Below are 21,556 nucleotides of genomic sequence, written 5' to 3'. Positions count from 1 at the left end.
ACTTACCTGCTGGCTGCTGCGATGTCTGTGTCCGGCCGGGAGCTCCTCCTACTGGTAAGTGACAGGTCTGTGCGGCGCATTGCTGTCACTTACCAGTAGGAGGAGCTCCCGGCCGGAAACAGACATCGCAGCAGCCAGCAGGTAAGTATGATGCTTCTACTATTGCTAAGTAACCATGGCAACCAGGACTGCAGTAGCGTCCTCGTTGCCATGGTTACCGATCGGCGCCCCAGCGATTAAACTGGGACTCCAATCGTAACTCTGCTGAAAACTCAGCTCTGAAAAAGCTTTTATGCTGACGGATCTTCGGATCCGTCTGTATGAAAGTAACCTACGGCCACGGATGCCAATCTTGTGTGCATCCGTGTTCTTTCACGGACCCATTGAATTGAATGGGTCCGTGAACCGTTGTCCGTCAAAAAAATAGGACAGGTCATATTTTTGGGACAAACAGGATACACGGATCACGGTCTCGGCTGCAAAACGGTGCATTTTCCGATTTTTCCATGGACCCATTGAAAGTCAATGGGTCCGCGAAAAAAAAACGGAAAACGGCACAACAGCCACGGATGCACACAACGGTTGTGTGCATGAGGCCTTATACAAAGTTGGCATTTGACCGAGATATTTATCTCACCCAGCATGGGTATATGTAAAATGACACCCCAAAACACATTCCCCAACTTCTCCTGAGTACGGCGATACCACATGTGTGACACTTTTTTGCAGCCTAGATGCGCAAAGGTGCCCAAATTCCTTTTAGAAGGGCATTTTTAGACATTTGGATCCCAGACTTCTTCTCACGCTTTAGGGCCTCTAAAAAGCCAGGGCAGTATAAATACCCCACATGTGACCCCACTTTGGAAAGAAGACACCCCAAGGTATTCAATGAGGGGCCTGGCGAGTTCATAGAATTTATTTTTTTTGGCATAAGTTAGCAGAAATTGATTTTTTTTTGGGTTTTTTTCTCACAAAGTCTAACTTTCCGCTCACTTGGGACAAAAATTTCAATCTTTCATAGACTCAATATGCCCCTCAGCGAATACCTTGGGGTGTCTTCTTTCCAAAATGGGGTCATTTGTGGGGTGTTTGTACTGCCCTGGCATTTGAGGGTCTCCGCAATCATTACATGTATGGCCAGCATTAGGAGTTTCTGCTATTCTCCTTATATTGAGCATACAGGTAATGATATATATATATTTTTTCCGTTCAGCCTCTGGGCTGAAAGAAACAAAATGAACGGCACAGATTTCTTCAATCGCGTCGATCAATGTGGATGAAAAAATCTCTGCCAAAAAAGGAGGGGAAAGGCGTCTCCCAGGACATAGGAGCTCCGCCCAACATCCATACCCACTTAGCTCGTATGCCCTGGCAAACCAGATTTCTCCATTCACATCAATCGATGTATGCCCTGGCAAATCATTGCCGGGATTTTTTTTTTTATATACAAAGTGTTTGCCAAAGCATATGAACACCGCCACCTCCTCAGCTCATATGCCTCGGCAAACGTATCTTTTACTGAAGAGGAGAAATCTCGTCTTGCAGCGCCGCATACACCGACTTGTGTGTAATCTGACAGCAGCGCAATGCTTCTGTCAGAATGCACATCAGTGCTGCAGCTAGTCGATCGGTTGGTCCACCTGGAAGGTAAAAAAAAAGAAAAAAAAAGAAAAAACCAGGCCGTAACACAATTTTGTTAACTTTTGAACAGAACATATAAACTTTAACTTTTTGAACTGAACATTAACCTTTTTGCTTACTGGTGATGCACTTTGTCCCAGGTGAAAGGAGAGGTTTGCAGCAGCTCTGTGTGAATGGGCCCTAATGGCCCTGTGTGCCTGTCCTGGTGAGATGTGATCCCTATGCTAGGTGTACCTGTGTGTGGTACTTCCGGGAACACTCCCCTAAGCATAGGGCAGGGTGGTCAGGGCAGTCAGGACAGAAATAGCGGGTGTCACGCCTTATTTCACTCCTGCTACAGACATGACATCTTTTTCGGGGTGACGGTTGGGTTGAGGTACCAGGAACGACATTGGGGAAATGTCGCTCGTGTAGACGGCTAACTACACTGGTGGATGGGACCACGGAACCTCCTGGATACAGGAGGTTCTCGATGATCTCTTCCTGAAATTTGAGGAAGGATCCTATTCTCCCAGCCTTACTGTAGAGAACAAAACTATTATACAGAGCCAATTGAATCAAATATACAGACACCTTCTTATACCAGCGTCTGGTGCGTCGGGAAACTAAATACGGAGACAACATCTGGTCATTGAAGTCCACCCCTCCCATGAGCGCATTATAGTCGTGGACACAGAGGGGCTTTTCAATGACACGGGTTGCTCGCTCAATTTGTATTGTCATGCCTGCGTGAATGGAGGAGAGCATGTAAACGTCACGCTTGTCTCTCCATTTCACCGCGAGCAGTTCTTCGTTACACTGGGCAGCCCTCTCCCCCCTTGCAAGGCGGGTGGTAACGAGCCGTTGGTAATCGGACAAACACTGCGTTTTGGGTGGAGGGCGAACTAAAGTGACACTAATACTATTATAGATCTGACTGTGATCAGTTTTGATCGAGGGTTAAAGCCCAAACAAAACTCAATAGTTATTACCCTGATTCTGCGGTTTAGGCCCCTTTCACACGGGCGTTGCGGATTGGGGCCGGATGTGTTCAGGGAACATGGGTCTAACCAAAAAGCATGAATTGCGGTCATATTGGTCCACGAACCCAATTCATCACATGCCCATGTTCTCTTCTGCTATGTCCAGGACACTATTTGAGACCATCCTGCGTTTCCTGCACTTTAGCGACAACACCACCTCCCGTCCCAGAGGCCACCCAGCTTTTGACCGGCTCCACAAAATTCGGCCCCTCATAGACCATTTCAACCAGAAATTTGCAGATTTGTATACCCCAGAGCAAAACATCTGCGTAGACGAGTCCCTAATACATTTTACCGGGCGCCTTGGCTTCAAACAATACATCCCAAGCAAGCGCGCCCGGCATGGGGTCAAATTGTATAAGCTCTGTGAAAGGGCCACAGGCTATACCCACATATTTTGTGTCTATGAGGGAAAAGATCAGACTCTGGAGCCGGTCGGTTGCCCTGACTACCTGGGGAGCAGTGGGAAGACAGTCTGGGACTTGGTGTCACCCTTATTCGGCAAGGGGTACCATCTTTATGAGGACAATTTCTACACAAGTGTGGCCCTCTTCAGGCATTTGTTTCTAGAACAGATTGGCTGCTGTGGCACCACGCGAACTAGTCGCGCGGGCTTCCCCCAACGGCTCGTTACCACCCGTCTTGCAAGGGGGGGGGGGGGGGAGAGGGCTGCCTTGTGTAACCAAGAACTGCTTGGGGTGAAATGGAGAGACAAGCATGACGTTCACATGCTCTCCTCCATTCACGCAGACACGACAATCCAAATTGAGCGAGCAACCCGTGTCATTGAAAAGTCCCTCTCAGTCCACGACTATAACCTTCACATGGGAGGGGTGGACTTCAATGACCAGATGTTGTCTCTGTATTTAGTGTTCCGCAGAACCAGACGCTGGTATAAGAAGGTGTCTGTATATTTAATTCAATTGGCTCTGTATGATAGTTTTGTTCTCTACAGTAAGGCTGGGAGAACAGGATCCTTCCTCAAATTTCAGGAAGAAATCATCGAGAACCTCCTGTACCTAGGAGGTTCCGTGGCCCCATCCACCAGTGTAGTTAGCCGTCTACACGAGCGACATTTCCCCAATGTCGTTGCCGGTACCTCAACCCAACCGTCACCCCGAAAAAGATGTCGTGTCTGTAGCAGGAGTGGAATAAGGCGTGACACCCGCTTTTTCTGTCCTGACCACCCTGCCCTATGCTTAGGGGAGTGTTTCCGGAAGTACCACACACAGGTACACCTAGCATAGGGATCACATCTCACCAGGACAGGCACACAGGGCCATTAGGGCCCATTCATACAGAGCTGCTGCAAACCTCTCCTTTCACCTGGGACAAAGTGCATAACGCACTTCGCCACATCTTTGGGCGATTTGCACATTGTCCCATAGGGAAGGAGAGGTTTGTCCTATAAAGGTAAAAAAACAAAACAAAAAAAAATCACCAGTAAGCAAAAAGGTTAATGTTCAGTTCAAAAAGTTAAAGTTTATGGGCCAGATTTATCATTAGCTCAGGTCAGAATAATGGAGTGAAAAAGTCTCAAAAAAGTCCCAAAGGCTAAAACTGCGCACAAATTTGCGACTTTTTTCTGCTCTGCACTATGCTCGCCAGTTTTCTGAAAGTGGGCGTGTTTTCTTATGTAAATGAATCTCTAGACAGATTTACTATTGGGACTTTTTTAAAAAGTCGCAACTTCACTCCAGTGAGGACCATGCTTATCTTATGAGACTTTTTAATAGAACATGCGACTTTTTCATAAAACGTGCGACTTTTTCATAAAGATGTGCGACTTTTGTAAAGCTGCTTACTGACGGATAAACTGCTACCGTCAAACCACATTTATTACAGTCTTAAAGGGGCGATCATAAATCTGACTTGGCTAAAACTGACTTTAGCCATATGTGAAAGTGGAGTGAGCTGTCAGAGTCGTGATAAATCTGGCCTTATATGTTCTGTTCAAAAGTTAATAAAATTATTGTGTTGCGGCCTGGTTTTTTCTTTTTTTTTACCTTCCAGGTGGACCAACCGATCGACTAGCTGCAGCACTGATGTGCATTCTGACAGAAGCATTGCGCTGCTGTCAGATTACACACAAGTCGGTGTATGCGGCGCTGCAAGACGAGATTTCTCCTCTTCAGTAAAAGATAAGTTTGCCGAGGCATATGAGCTGAGGAGGTGGCGGTGTTCATATGCTTTGGCAAACACTTTGTATATATAAAAAAAAAAATCCCGGCAATGATTTATTCATCCACATCGATTGATGTGAATGGAGAAATCTGGTTTGCCAGGGCATACGAGCTAAGTGGGTATGGATGTTGGGCGGAGCTCCTATGTCTTGGCAGACGCCTTTCCCCTCCTTTTTTTTTTGGGGCAGAGATTTTTTCATCCACATTGATCGATGCGATTGAAGAAATCTGTGCCGTTCATTTTTTTTCTTTCAGCCCAGAGGCTGAACGGAAAAAAAAATCTCATTACCTGTATGCTCAATATAAGGAGAATAGCAGAAACTCCTAATGCTGGCCATACATGTAATGATTGCAGAGACCCTCAAATGCCAGGGCAGTACAAACACCCCACAAATGACCCCATTTTGGAAAGAAGACACCCCAAGGTATTCGCTGGGGGCATATTGAGTCCATGAAAGATTGAAATTTTTGTCCCAAGTTAGCGGAAAGTGAGACTTTGCGACTTTCTATGAACTCGCCAGGCCCCTCATTGAATACCTTGGGGTGTCTTGTTTCCAAAGTGGGGTCACATGTGGGGTATTTATACTGCCCTGGCTTTTTAGGGGCCCTAAAGCGTGAGAAGAAGTCTGGGATCTAAATGTCTAAAAATGCCCTCCTAGAAGGAATTTGGGCCGCTTTGCGCATCTAGGCTGCAAAAAAGTGTCACACATGTGGTATCGCCGTACTCAGGAGAAGTTGGGGAATGTGTTTTGGGGTGTCATTTTACATATAACCATGCTGGGTGAGATAAATATCTTGGTCAAATGCCAACTTTGTATAAAAAAACTGGAAAAGTTGTCTTTTGCCAAGACATTTCACTCACCCAGCATGGGTATATGTAAAATGACACCCCAAAACACATTCCCCAACTTCTCCTGAGTACGACGATACCAGATGTGTGACACTTTTTTTGCAGCCTAGGTGGGCAAAAGGGCACACATTCCAAAGTGCACCTTTCGGATTTCACCGGTCATTTTTTACAGATTTTGATTGCAAACTACTTCTCACACATATGGGCCCCTAAAATGCCAGGGCAGTATAACTACGCCACAAGTGACCCCATTTTGGAAAGAAGACACCCCAAGGTATTTTGTGATTGGCATAGTGAGTTCATGGAAGTTTTTATTTTTTGTCACAATTTAGTGGAATATGAGACTTTGTAAGAAAAAAAAAAAAAAACATCATATTCCGCTAACTTGTGACAAAAAATAAAAACTTCCATGAACTCACTATGCCCATCACAAAATACCTTGGGGTGTCTTCTTTCCAAAATGGGGTCACTTGTGTGGGGTCACTTGTGGGGTAGTTATACTGCCCTGGCATTCTAGGGGCCCTAATGTGTGGTAAGTAGTTTGCAATCAAAATGTGTAAAAAATGGCCTGTGAAATCCGAAAGGTGCTCTCTGGAATGTGTGCCCCTTTGCCCACCTTGGCTGCAAAAAAGTGTCACACATCTGGTATCGCCGTACTCAGGAGAAGTTGGGGAATGTGTTTTGGGGTGTCATTTTACATATACCCATGCTGGGTGAGAGAAATATCTTGGCAAAAGACAACTTTTCCAATTTTTTTTATACAAAGTTGGCATTTGACCAATATATTTATCTCACCCAGCATGGGTATATGTAAAATGACACCCCAAAACACATTCCCCAACTTCTCCTGAGTACGACGATACCAGATGTGTGACACCTTTTTGCAGCCTAGGTGGGCAAAGGGGCACACATTCTAAAGTGCACCTTTCGGATTTCACCGGTCATTTTTTACAGATTTTGATTGCAAACTTCTTCTCACACATCTGGGCCCCTAGAATCCCAGGGCAGTATAACTACCCCACAAGTGACCCCATTTTGGAAAGAAGACACCCCAAGGTATTTTGTGATGGGCATAGTGAGTTCATGGAAGTTTTTATTTTTTGTCACAATTTAGTGGAATATGAGACTTTGTAAGAAAAAAAATAAAAATCATCATTTTCCGCTAACTTGTGACAAAAAATAAAAAGTTCTATGAACTCACTATGCCCATCAGTGAATACCTTAGGGTGTCTACTTTCCGAAATGGGGTCATTTGTGGGGTGTTTGTACTGTCTGGGCATTGTAGAACCTCAGGAAACATGACAGGTGCTCAGAAAGTCGGAGCTGCTTCAAAAAGCGGAAATTCACATTTTTGTACCATAGTTTGTAAATGATATAACTTTTACCCAAACCATTTTTTTTTTTTACCCATTTTTTTTTTATCAAAGACATGTAGAACAATAAATTTAGCAAAAAATTTATATATGGATGTCGTTTTTTTTTTTGCAAAATTTTACAACTGAAAGTGAAAAATGTCATTTTTTTGCAAAAAATAGTTAAATTTCGATTAATAACAAAAAAAGTAAAAATGTCAGCAGCAATGAAATACCACCAAATGAAAGCTCTATTAGTGAGAAGAAAAGGAGGTAAAATTCATTTGGGTGGTAAGTTGCATGACCGAGCGATAAACGGTGAAAGGAGTGTAGTGCCGAAGTGTAAAAAGTGGCCTGGTCATTAAGGGGGTTTCAGCTAGCAGGGTTGAAGTGGTTAAAATGGAAGCTCTGCCAAAAAAGTGAAATTTTAAAATTTGATCTCCGTTTTCCTTTAATTCTTGTGGAACACCTAACGGGTTAACAAAGTTTGAAAAATCAGTTTTGAGTAACTTGAGGGGTGTAGTTTCTACACTGGGGTCATTTATGGGGGTATCCACTATGTATGCCCCACAAAGTGACTTCAGGCCTGAACTGGTCCTTAAAAAGTGGATTTTGGCAATTTTCTTAAAATTTTTAAGAATTGCTTCTAAAATTCGAAGGTCCCTTTCACACGAGCGAGTTTTCCGCGCGGGTGCAATGCGTGACTTGAACGCATAACACCTGCACTGAATCCTGACCCATTAATTTCAATGGGTCTGTGTACATGAGCGTTGTTTTTCACGCATCAGTTCTGCGTTGCGTGAAAATCGCAGCATGTTCTATATTCTGTGTTTTCTTACGCAGCCCTGGCCCCATAGAAGTGAATGCGGGTGCGATGCGTTTTTCACTGATGGTTGCTAAGAGATGTTTGTAAACATTCAGTTTTTTATCACGGGCATGAAAAACGCATAAAAACGCATTGCACCCGCGCTGAAAAAACTGAACAACTAAACACAATCGCAGACAAAACTGACTGAACTTGCTTGCAAAATAGTGCGAGTTTCACTGAACGCACTCTGAACGCATCCGGCCCCAATCCGCAACGCCTGTGTGAAACCAGCCTAAGCCTTCTAAAGTTCAAAAAAATAAATAAATAATGACATTCACAAAACGATGCCAACATAAAGTAGACATATGGGGAATGTTAAGAAAAAAATATTTTATGAGGTATAACTTTCTGTTTTAAAAGCAGAGAAATTGAAATTTTGAAAATTGCTAATTTTTAAAAAATTTGGGTAGATTTGGGATTTTTTCATAAATAAAGCTGAAATATATTGACTCAAATTTATGACAAGTGTGAAGTGGTTAATTATACGAAAAGGGGGGTGATTTTAAACTTTTATATGAGCTTATTACATTTTTTTTTTTGTTTTATCAGAAATTTATTATTAGCTTATTTTGCTCATTTCTTATCCTGGCCTTCTGGTGGCCAAAATAAGAATTGCAGTTTGAATACTGTTAGCCTACTCACTCTGTGTGAAGGGCTCTTTCACACTTGCGCTCTTTTCTTCCGGCATAGAGTTCCGTCGTCGGGGCTCTATGCCGGAAGAATCCTGATCAGTTTTATCCTAATGCATTCTGAATGGAGAGAAATCCGTTCAGGATGCATCAGGATGTCTTCAGTTCAGGACCGGAACGTTTTTTGGCCGGAGAAAATACTGCAACATGCTGCGCTTTTTGCTCCGGCTAAAAATCCTGAACACTTGCCGCAAGGCCGGATCCGGAATTAATGCCCATTGAAAGGCATTGATCCGGACTTAAGCTAAACGTCGTTTCGGCGCATTGCCGGATCCGACGTTTAGCTTTTTCTGAATGGTTACCATGGCTGCCGGGACGCTAAAGTCCTGGCAGCCATGGTAAAGTGTAGTGGGGAGCAGTATACGTACAGTCCGTGCGGGTCCCGGGGCGCTTCAGAGTGACGTCAGGGCGCCCCACGCGCATGGATGACGTGATCGCATGGCACGTCGTCCATGCACATGGGGCGCTCTGACGTCATTCTGGAGCGCCCCCCCGGGAGCCGCGCGGACTGTAAGTATACTACTTCCCCGCTCCCCACTACTACTATGGCAACCAGGACTTTAATAGCGTCCTCGCTGCCATAGTAACACTGAACGCATTTTGAAAACGGATCCATCTTCAAATGCTTTCAGTTCACTTGCGTTTTTCCGGATCCGGCGTGTAATTCCGGCAAGTGGAGTACACACCGGATCCGGACAACGCAAGTGTGAAAGAGGCCTAAGGCAGGCATCCTCAAACTGCGGACCTCCAGTTGTTGCAAAACTACAACTCCTAGCATGCCCGAACAGCCTACAGTTATCAGCCTACAGCAGGGCATTGTGGGAGTTGTAGTTTTACAACACCGAGCTCCGTTTGAAGGGGCTCAGAAGCGGCCCCGAACGCATCCGTCCAGCCCTAATGCATTCTGAGTCGATGCGGATCCGCTCAGAATGCATCAGTCTGGCAGCGTTCAGCCTCCGCTCCGCTCAGCAGGCGGACACCTGAACGCTGCTTGCAGCGTTCGGGTGTCCGCCTGGCTGTGCGGAGGCATGCGGATCCGTCCAGACTTACAATGTAAGTCAATGGGGACGGATCCGTTTGAATATGACGGATCCGTTCAGGCTACTTTCACACTTAGAAATTTTTAACAATATAATGCAGACGGATCCGTTCTGAACGGAGCCACCGTCTGCATTATATGAGCGGATCCGTCTCAGACGGATCCGCTCTGAACCAAGTGTGAAAGTAGCTCTAGGGCTGTTTCACACGAGCAGATGCCGTGCGTGACATCCGCTGCGTGAATGACAGCCAAGACCCGATGTGGACAGCAGAAGCACGGAGCATTAACATGACTGATAATGCTCAGTGCCTCTCTGTGATCTCTTTACTACAAAATCACAGTGAGATAAAGTTGTCACTGTGATTTTGTAGTAAAGAGGTCCCAGAGAGGCACTGAGCATTATCAGTCATGTTAATGCTCCGTGCTTCTGCTGTCCACATCGGGTCTTGGCTGTCATTCACGCAGCGGATGTCACACACGGCATCCGCTCGTGTGAAACAGCCCTAAGGGTTAGGCCTCTTTCACACTACAGTATGTTGCATTCAGTGTTTTGCGTTCCGTTTTTCACGGATCCGTTGTTCCGTTTTTTGCTTCCGTTGTGGTTCCGTTTCCGTTCCGTTGTTCCGTTCCGTTTTTCCGTATGGCAAATACAGTATACAGTAATTTCATATTAAAAATTGGGCTGGGCATAACATTTTCAATTGATGGTTCCGCAAAAAACGGAACGGATACGGAAGACATACGGATGCATTTCCGTATGTGTTCCGTTTTTTTTGCGGCCCCATTGACTTGAATGGAGCCACGGACTGTGATTCTCGGCCAAATATAGGACATGTTCTATCTTTTCAACGGAACGGAAAAACGGAAATACGGAAACGGAATGCATACGGAACACATTCCGTTTTTTTGCGGAACCATTGAAATGAATGGTTCCGTATACGGACCGTATACGGAACGCAAAAAACGGACCGTATACGGAACGCAAAATACTGTAGTGTGAAAGAGGCCTTAAAGGGCTGTACAGGGGGCATTATTACTGTGTAGTGAGAAAAACAAGGCACATTTATTTTCTAAGTACAGTAATAGGGACGGATCAGAAAGCAACAGCCACAGAATTGGGGGGATTAGCAGTTTGTGTAGGTTGGGGGAAGGTAGTGAGAGTGGTGGACCAGTGAGGAGCCAAGGATGTCTCTGTTACTAAGCTCATGCACACACACGACTGTAAATCACGAACACTGGGCGACACGCCGCATTTTCCATGTCTGTTCCGTCTTTTTGCGGACCGTATACAAAACCATGCATTTCAATAGTTATTCCGTGTGCATTCTGCTTTCGTATGTCTGTTATGCAAAAAAATAGAACATGTCCTATTGACCCACATAATTGACAAGGATAGGACTGTTCTATTAGGGGACAGCTGTTCCGTTCCGCAAAATACGGAATGCACACAGACGTCATCTGTATTTTTTTGTGGAACTGTTTTTTACAGACCACAAAATACGTACGGGCGTGTGCATGAGGCCTAAGGCTACTTTCACACTAGCGTTTGGGGCTCCGCTTGTGAGTTCCGTTTGAAGGCTCTCACAAGCGGCCCCGAACGGATCCGTACTGCCCTAATGCATTCTGAGTGGAATGCGGATCCGCTCAGAATGCATCAGTCTGGCACAGTTTGTCCTCCGCTCCGCTCAGCAGGCGGACACCCGAACGCTGCTTGCAGCGTTCGGGTGTCCGTCTGGCAGTGCGGAGGCAAACGGATCCGTCCAGACTTACAATGTAAGTCAATGGGGACGGATCCGTTTGAAGTTGACACAATATGGTGCAATTTTCAAACTGATCCGTCAATGCTGTGCGCTCCTGCAAGTCCAGAGCAGAGGATCACACTCACACACACAGAGCGTGATTCCCGCAATGGACTCGCTCGTGTGAAACAGCCCTTACTCTGCAGACACAAGTCCTGGCTGGAAGAAGTCATCATGGTGGTCTGGACCAGGTTAAAAGAAAACACTTGTTATAGGATTTTACTGTACTGTAATCGCGTATAAGGCTACGTCTACACAACGACATTTGTCGCGCAACAATTTTTATAATGGCAATCTATGGTGTCGCACTGAAACGCATCTTGAATGGATTTTCTGCGACTGTTGCGCCGCAGTATGTTGCATGTTGCAGTGCGACACCATAGACTGCCATTATAAAAATGTTGCGCTACAAATGTTGCAGTGTAGTTGTGCCCTATCTGTCGTACTAATGTCGCGCGACAATTTTTATAATGGCAGTCTATGGTGTCGCACTGCAACATGCTGCGACAGTCGCAGAAAATCCATTCGAGATGGATTTTTCTGCGACTGTCGCGTCGCAGTGCGACACCATAGACTGCCATTATAAAAATTGTCGCGCGACATTAGTGCAACAAAATGTTGCGCGACTTTTTGTCGTGTAGACCTAGCCTTAGTCTAAACCTAATACCTACCACTACATGGTCCCTGTATAGCGGTATAATAGTGGTCTCCCTATAATGTTTTCTCTCTGCGGAGTGCTTCTGGCCTCAGCACCCAAAGGATACATCTGAGATTTTACCTGATAAGTGTTATAAAAGGACATTGGGGCAGATCTGTGCACTGATCACTAGTCCTACTTACAGTGTTTACTACTAGTTATGTACCAGGCTGTCCACGCTCGGAGGACAGACATGGCCGTGTTCCCCGATGTGACATGTCCCCTGTGTCAGGGCAGGCTCGTACAGCCGGTCTATACATGGCGGCACAGTCTAGTCAGCCTCAGGAGCTCGCACCAGTCATTCCGCGGTCCTCAGTATTCACACTCGTCCTCTCCGCTCTCCCTCCCCCGTGATGTGGCGCCTCCCCCGTGTCCGCCATCTTGCGGCCGGTGACTGAGAGAATCTCGGCCCGTGAGAGTAATACCGAGCTGACCCGGGATTTTCAACGTGCGCTCCTTTAACCCTAACAGGGAAATCACACCCGGTTGCCTTGAACATACTTGGACTCCTCTCACACAAGGCCAGCCGGCGGAGAAGCTGTGTGGCTCACGGACCCTGCAGACCGGGGGATAAAGTTCCGGCGAGGCCGAGCACAGCTCCCTCTTCCCCGTACGTCTCCGCTGCTGTACGGTATTTCTGTCAGGCTCCGGCGCGCAGATAAATGGCGGGGCGCCTGTTTTTTTCGGACAGTCCTGTGTGAACATGGGAGTTTAGCTTCTTTAGTGTGCATTTGTGCTCGGGGAAAAGCTGCCTGTGCGGTCACCATTCTGTTACTTCATTTCTGCTCTCATGTTGTGCAACTTGCTGCTAGTGTCATGAAGGCTGCGTTCTCTGCTCTCCACATAGGTGGTAATGTGCTTTCTACGGTATATGTATGTGCTGTCTAACAGTGACAGGTACTCACTACCACAGGACTGTGTATGTACTAACAGTGACAGGTAGTCACTACCTCAGCACATACACAGTGAGTCCTGAGGTGGTGAGTACCTTTCACTGTTAGGACTGTGTATGTGCTATCTAATAGTGACAGGTACTCACTACCACAGAACTGTGTATGTACTAATAGTGACAGGTACTCGTTACCTCAGGACTGTGTATGTACTAATAGTGACAGGTACTCACTACCTCAGCACATACACAGTCAGTCCTGAGGTGGTGAGTACCTGTCACTGTTAGGACTGTGTATGTGCTATCTAATAGTGACAGGTACTCACTACCACAGAACTGTGTATGTACTAATAGTGACAGGTACTCGTTACCTCAGGACTGTGTATGTACTAATAGTGACAGGTACTCACTACCTCAGCACATACACAGTCAGTCCTGAGGTGGTGAGTACCTGTCACTATTAGGACTGTATGTGCTATCTAATAGTGACAGGTACTCACTACCACAGAACTGTGTATGTACTAATAGTGACAGGTACTCGTTAACTCAGGACTGTGTATGTACTAATAGTGACAGGTACTCACTACCTCAGCACATACACAGTCAGTCCTGAGGTGGTGAGTACCTGTCACTATTAGGACTGTGTATGTGCTATCTAATAGTGACAGGTACTCACTACCACAGAACTGTGTATGTACTAATAGTGACAGGTACTCACTACCTCAGGACTGTGTATGTGCTGTCTAAGGGCTCTTTCACACTTGCGTTCTTTTCTTCCGGCATAGAGTTCCGTCGTCGGGGCTCTATGCTGGAAGAATCCTGATCAGTTTTATCCTAATGCATTTTGAATGGAGAGAAATCCGTTCAGGATGCATCAGGATGTCTTCAGTTCAGGACCGGAACGTTTTTTGGCCGGAGAAAATACCGCAGCATGCTGCGCTTTTTGCTCTGGCTAAAAATCCTGAACACTTGCCGCAAGGCCGGATCCGGAATTAATGCCCATTGAAAGGCATTAATCTGGATCCGGCCTTAAGCTAAACGTCGTTTCGGCGCATTGCCGGATCCGACGTTTAGCCTTTTCTGAATGGTTACCATGGCTGCCGGGACGCTAAAGTCCTGGCAGCCATGGTAAAGTGTAGTGGGGAGCGGGGGAGCAGTATGCTTACCGTCCGTGCGGCTCCCAGGGCGCTCCAGAGTGACGTCAGGGCGCCCCACGCGCATGGATGACGTGATTGCATGGCACGTCATCCATGCGCATGGGGCGCTCTGACGTCATTCTGGAGCGCCCCGGGAGCCGCACGGACTGTAAGTATACCGCTCCCCCGCTCCCCACTACTACTATGGCAACCAGGACTTTAATAGCGTCCTGGCTGCCATAGTAACACTGAACGCATTTTGAAGACGGATCCATCTTCAAATGCTTTCAGTTCACTTGCGTTTTTCCGGATCCGGCGTGTAATTCCGGCAAGTGGAGTACACGCCGGATCCGGACAACGCAAGTGTGAAAGAGGCCTAACAGTGACAGGTACTCACTACTACAGGACTGTGTATGTACTAATAGTGACAGGTACTCACTACCACAGAACCGTGTAGGTACTAATAGTGACAGGTACTCGTTACCTCAGGACTGTGTATGTACTAATAGTGACAGGTACTTGTTACCTCAGGACTGTGTATGTGCTATCTAATAGTGACAGGTACTCACTACCACAGAACTGTGTATGTACTAACAGTGACAAGTACTTACTACCACAGAACTGTGTATGTACTAATAGTGACAGGTACTCGTTACCTCAGGACTGTGTATGTACTAATAGTGACAGGTACTCGTTACCTCAGGACTGTGTATGTACTAATAGTGACAGGTGCTCGTTACCTCAGGACTGTGTATGTACTAATAGTGACAGGTGCTCGTTACCTCAGGACTATGTATGTACTAATAGTGACAGGTGCTCATTACCTCAGGACTATGTATGTACTAATAGTGACAGGTGCTCGTTGCCTCAGGACTATGTATGTACTAATAGTGACAGGTACTTGTTACCTCAGGACTGTGTATGTGCTATCTAATAGTGACAGGTACTCACTACCACAGAACTGTGTATGTACTAACAGTGACAAGTACTTACTACCACAGAACTGTGTATGTACTAATAGTGACAGGTACTCGTTACCTCAGGACTGTGTATGTACTAATAGTGACAGGTACTCGTTACCTCAGGACTGTGTATGTACTAATAGTGACAGGTACTTGTTACCTCAGGACTGTGTATGTGCTATCTAATAGTGACAGGTACTCACTACCACAGAACTGTGTATGTACTAACAGTGACAAGTACTTACTACCACAGAACTGTGTATGTACTAATAGTGACAGGTACTCGTTACCTCAGGACTGTGTATGTACTAATAGTGACAGGTACTCGTTACCTCAGGACTGTGTATGTACTAATAGTGACAGGTGCTCGTTACCTCAGGACTGTGTATGTACTAATAGTGACAGGTGCTCGTTACCTCAGGACTATGTATGTACTAATAGTGACAGGTGCTCATTACCTCAGGACTATGTATGTACTAATAGTGACAGGTGCTCGTTGCCTCAGGACTATGTATGTACTAATAGTGACAGGTGCTCGTTACCTCAGGACTATGTATGTACTAATAGTGACAGGTGCTCGTTACCTCAGGACTATGTATGTACTAATAGTGACAGGTACTCACTACCACAGGACTGTGTATGTACTAATAGTGACAGGTACTCACTACCTCAGCACATACACAGTCAGTCCTGAGGTGGTGAGTACCTTTCACTGTTAGGACTGTGTATGTGCTATCTAATAGTGACAGGTATTCACCATCTCATGACTGCGTATGTGCTATCTAACAGTGACAGGTACTCACTACCACAGGACTGTGTATGTACTAATAGTGACAGATACTCACTACCTCAGCACATACACAGTCAGTCCTGAGGTGGTGAGTACCTTTCACTGTTAGGACTGTGTATGTGCTATCTAATAGTGACAGGTATTCACCACCTCAGGACTGCGTATGTGCTATCTAACAGTGACAGGTACTCGCTACCTCAGGACTGTGTATGTGCTATGACAGGTACTCACTACCTCAGATAGCACATACACAGTCCTGAGGTGGTGAGTACCTGTCACTATTAGATAGCACCTAAACAGTCCTAATAGTGACAGGTACTCACTACCTCAGGACTTGTGCACTCTTGTGTAGGATCCTGTGTGTGAAGTATGTTACACGTCTTGCACTTCTGTCTGACCGCACCACAGGTTGCTATGATCCACTCTTCTCACACTGATCTTGTTTGGAAGTGTATGCTGCACCATCACAGTTGTCATTGGGATGAGAGGGTTTCGTTTTTTGATGGTTGTAACTCCTTATCCTGGAAAATATTGGCCCATGTTACATTGTGATTGCACCAAGATTTTATCATATAATTTACCTAATGAGGTCCATGCCAGTTTATCATCCAAATCATTGGGGGACACAGGCTTGACCATGGGTATAGCTGCTGCCACTAGGAGGCGGACACTAAGCACAAAAGTGTGAGCTCCTCCCTTCAGCTATACTCTTCCTCCAGGGACTAAGCTAAATCAGTTTTAGCTTAGTGTCTGTAGCAGGCAGACCTCCCCTTTTTTTTTTTTTTTTTTTTTTTTTGTGTCTCCTACCCCTGTGCTTCTTATCGCTCAAAATTCCCATCTGGTCAGTTGGATCCCTTCTGCTCCTGTGCTCTGCTCCACTGCCAAGTGGTTCTGACCCTGACCTAACCCCCCTCCTGCCCAGCCCATGGTAGAACTGGAGTGGGTGAGCTCCCTGGCTAAAATGGTACAGGACGTTTCTCATTCCAACAAGGCCATTGTGGAAATACTGGGGCGTTTGGCCACACGGCCATTGTGTGGTGATTGGTGCTACTTACAGAGCTGCCTGTGTCCGCTGGTGGTCGATCCAAGCAAAAGGGACCACCAGAGGACCAGGTAGCCGATATATCAGACGCTATTTACAAAATAGCGCCTGACATACCCATTTTATTGGTTAATTTAAAAATCTACTGCCTGCCAGCCAACGATCGCTGCCGGTAGGCTGTAGATGATTCTGTGAACTGCGCGATTCTGTGAGCGCGCGTTCACAGGAAATCTCAGGTCTCACGAGATGACGCCAACAGGCGTCGCTGAGACCTGAGAGAGCCGCTGCCCGGACGCCTATCGGCGTTAGGTGTGCGGCAAGCGGTTAAATTATGGCAGATGTATGCTGACTCCTATTTAACATGATTTTGAATGTGATTGCTTAATTCTGAACACAGCTACATCCCCAGTTATGAGAGGGTGTGCACACTTATGCAACCACATTATTTTAGTTTTCTTACCTCCACCTAAAAGATTTCAGTTTGTTTTTCAATTGAGTGGTACAGTTTAAAGGTCATATTAAGGCCTAAGGCCTCATGCACACGACAGTATTTTTTTGCGGTCCGCAAAAAGGGCTTCCGTTGTTCCGTGATCCGTGTCCGTTTTTGTTTCCGTGTGTCTTCCTTTATTTTTGGAGGATCTCAAGACATGAAGGAAAGTAAAAAAAAAAATCAAGTTTGCCATGCAAATAATAGGAAAAGCGCGGACGCGGATGACAATCTGTGTGCCTCCGCGTTTTTTCATGGACCCATTGACTTGAATGGGTCCACAAACCGTTTTCCGTGAAAAAAATAGGACAGGTTATATTTTTCTGACGGACTGAAACCACGGATCACGGACGAGGATGACAAACGGTGCATTAGCCAAGTTTTCAACGGACCCGTTGAACGTCAATGGGTTCGCAGAAAATCACGAAAAACCGAACAACTGACACGGAATGAAACAACGGTCGTGTGCATGAGGCCTAAGGCTGGGTTCACACTTGAGCGTTGCGCAAACGCGCGTTTTACGCGCGTTTTTGACGCGCATTTTTATGCGCGTTTTTGTAATAGTAAACGCGCGTTTGACGCGCGTTTGTGTGATTCACTACAGTGTCCTATGGCCACAAACGCCCCAAAAGTCGCTCATGTACTTTTTGGAGCGTCGGGCGTTTTACAGCGCGATCGTACGCGCTGTAAAACGCCCAAGTGTGAACCATTCCCATAGGGAATCATTGGTTTCTCCTTGTTGAGTGTTTTACAGCGCGTAGGAACGCGCTGTAAAACGCTCAGGTGTGAACCCAGCCTAAAGGTGGAAAAAGTTCTGAAATTATTTATCTTTGTCTCATTTTGTTTTTACACAGCACAGAAACCTGACATTTTAACAGGGGTGTGTAGACTTTTTATAGCCACTGTACATGTAATCTAATATATAGCATGTACCCTAGGAATATTAATAAAATAGAGCAATCTTTATTAACCCCTTAGTGACCACCCATACGTGTTTTTACGGCGGTCACTAAGGGGCCTTAGGCTGGGCTGCCGCGTTTTTACGGCGGCCCGGTCTAAGCGCTGCACGGCTCCCCCGTGCAGCGGGGAGCACGGACCCGGCTCTCACATGAGAGCCGGGACCCTGCTCTAACAGCCCGGACCGGCAGGAGTGCCGATCCGGGCTGTTTAACCCTTTACATGCCGGGCGCAATGGCGCCCGCTGCATGTAAAGTGGTGACAGAGGGAGCGGACTCCCTCTGTCTCCCATCAGCACCCCGAAAATAAGATCGCGGGGTGCCGATGTGTTCGGAAGCTTACCTCACTTCCGATCAGGGCCCCGAGCCTGTCTTCAGTTATTTCCAGCAGGCCGTGCCTCTCTGGCGCCACCTGCTGGTCAAGGTTTGAATAGCATCGCTATTGAAATGCTATTGAAATGCTATTGAAATGTAATGCCTTATAGAGATAATGCATTACATTTTAAAAGCAATCAAAATACTGTATATTATAGTCCCTTTGTGGGACTTTTAAGTAGTAAAAAATAAATAAATAAATACACATTTATTAAATAAAAAAAATTCCATAAAATAAAAAAATATGCTTTTTTTTTCATTGAAAATACGCTTTTCAATGAAAAAAATTGCAAAAAGAAAATATCCCCCATATGTTTGGTATTGCCGCGTCCGTAACGACCCGGACTACATAAATATTACATAAATTATCCCCTATGGTGAACGCCGTAAAAAATAAAAATAAAAAAAATAAAGAATTTCTAAATTATTCTTAGTTTCCACCGAAAAAAACGTAATAACAAGCGATCAAAAAGCGCCATTTACTCCAAAATGATACCAATGAAAAATACAAGTTGTCCCTCAAAAATCAAGCCCTCACACAACTCCATAGAAAAAGAAAAAAAAAAGTTATGGGTCTTGTGAAGTGGCAATGCAAAATCATTTTTTTGGTTAATAAAAGGGGTTTTATTGGAAAAAAAAGTAGTAAAACGTAAAAAAAATTATAAGTATTTAGTATCACTGTAATCGTACTGACCCAGAGAATAAAGATATTATGTTATTTGTACCGAAAAATGAACGCCGTAAAATTTATAATGTAAAAACACAGTGGCAGTATTGCTATTTTCCCCCATCTCCCTCCCAGAAAGAGTTAATAAAAGTTAATCAGAAAGTTATGTGTACCCAAAAATGGTTCCATTAAAAACTACAACTTGTCCCGTAAAAAAAAAGCCCTCATAAAGCTATATAGACGAAAAAATAAAAAAGTTATAGCTCTTGGAACGCGACGATGAAAAAAGGAAGAAAAACGCTTGGTCATAAAGGCCCAAACAGGCTTGGTCACTAAGGGGTTAATATATAAAGACACAAACAAGGATTAAAAAGGAGTTCTGAACTGATAAACTTCATACATGTTGTAATGCCATAAAGAATGTTATATAAAGTACCAAAGTGTTAAGGATCGCAAATCAAAAGTAGATCTGGAAATAATCCTATAAATTTATAAATGATAACGACAAAAAACGATAATACATATCAGTGTTAGTGCAGTGACATCTCAGTTTTGTGTGTGTTTTTTTTTTTTTAAAGAAAATACTTTTTGATGCACTTTTCAACTCCTTTTAGATTCAGACCCAACAATAAGGCTCTCTTCATATCGGTGTGGTGGCTTTGTTTCATTAGTTAGGACCTCGCATACATTGTTTGCTATGACCACATGGTGTCTTTATGTCGGGGAACATTCATCAGGTTACGTAACTATTACATGACATTTTATTTCACTTTATATTCACACCAGAAATCTGCCTTTTGTCTGCCCGATTTCGTGTCTCTTAGGCCTCATGCACACGACCGTGTTGTGTTTTGTGGTCCGCAAATCCCGGATCTGCAAAACACGGATGGCGTTCGTGCGCGTTCCGTAATTTGCATGGACAGCCTTTAAATATAACTGCCTATTCTTGTCCGCAAAGCGGAACTGAGCAAACTGATGCGGACAGCACACGGCGGCTCGGATGCGGACCAAAACAACGGCCATGTGCATGAGGCCTTAGGTTATGTTTAGGGCTGCAGCTAACGATTATTTGAATAATCGATTAGTTGCCGATTAATTTCTACGATTAATCGGGAAAAATGACAAAATTACAAAGCAAAGAGGTCTATATGATTTTACTTGAAAAATTATGTTCAAAGGCCATATTAAAACAAACTGTGGACGACACTATTATAGGGGATCTGTGGACGACGCTGTTATGGGGAGGATCTGTGGACGGCGCTGTTATGGGGAGGATCTGTGGGCGGCGCTGTTATGGAGGGGGGGATCTGTGGGCGGCGCTGTTATGGAGAGGGGGATCTGTGGGCGGCGCTGTTATGGAGAGGGGGATCTGTGGGCGGCGCTGTTATGGAGAGGGGGATCTGTGGGCGGCGCTGTTATGGAGAGGGGGATCTGTGGGCGGCGCTGTTATGGAGAGGGGGATCTGTGGGCGGCGCTGTTATGGAGAGGGGGATCTGTGGGCGGCGCTGTTATGGAGAGGGGGATCTGTGGGCGGCGCTGTTATGGAGAGGGGGATCTGTGGGCGGCGCTGTTATGGAGAGGGGGATCTGTTATAGGCATAACAGTGCACAGATCCCCCCTCCCCATAACAGCCCCGGCCCCGCTGCTTAGTCGGACTAATCACTGCATCTTTATTTTACCTTACAATGACCCTCCAGTAACAGGCAGAGCGGACGGCTGCGTAACGTCACTTACTCACGTGACGCACCTGCTCCGCCCACTTTATGAATGAAGGAGGCGGAGCAGGTGCGTCACGTAAGTAAGTGACGTTACGCCGCCGTCCGCTCTGCCTGTTACTGGAGCGTCATTGTAAAAGGTAAAATAAAGATGCAGTTACCGCCCGCCCGCATAGCAACGAATCGGCGATTTATTCGATAACTGGATTAGTCGACAACGAATCCAGTTATCGATTATAATTGAGTACATCGTTGCAGCCCTAGTTATGTTCACATCTGCGTTCAAGCTCTCCGTTCCTGTAGTCCGTCCGGAAGTTTAAAAAAAAAAAAAAAAAAGAAAAACGTATCTGTTCAACCTCCCATAGAAACTAATTGACGTATGTATGCATACGTTTGA

At 45.5% G+C, this 21,556-nt stretch overlaps 2 protein-coding genes across 8 annotated transcripts in view; one reads left to right on the top strand and one right to left on the bottom strand.

Moving 5' to 3' along the window:
* Positions 1 to 21,556, bottom strand: part of DENND6B (DENN domain containing 6B) — a 106,917-nt gene that overhangs the window by 79,505 nt on the left and 5,856 nt on the right. The window lies entirely within an intron of this gene.
* Positions 12,452 to 21,556, top strand: part of PPP6R2 (protein phosphatase 6 regulatory subunit 2) — a 182,951-nt gene continuing 173,846 nt past the window's right edge. For 6 of the 7 annotated variants that reach the window (XM_044279927.1, XM_044279924.1, XM_044279925.1 and 3 more), the window contains exon 1: positions 12,452 to 12,750. The gene's annotated coding sequence lies outside the window, so the exon portion shown is untranslated. Of the gene's footprint in view, positions 12,767 to 21,556 lie in introns of all 7 variants that reach the window. The other variant, XM_044279923.1, reaches the window with a different exon arrangement.

This window comes from Bufo gargarizans, chromosome 2 (assembly GCF_014858855.1).
Source record: "Bufo gargarizans isolate SCDJY-AF-19 chromosome 2, ASM1485885v1, whole genome shotgun sequence".
NCBI lineage: Eukaryota > Metazoa > Chordata > Amphibia > Anura > Bufonidae > Bufo > Bufo gargarizans.
Note: the sequence above shows the minus strand (reverse complement) of the source record. Positions and strands in the feature narration are given on the sequence as shown.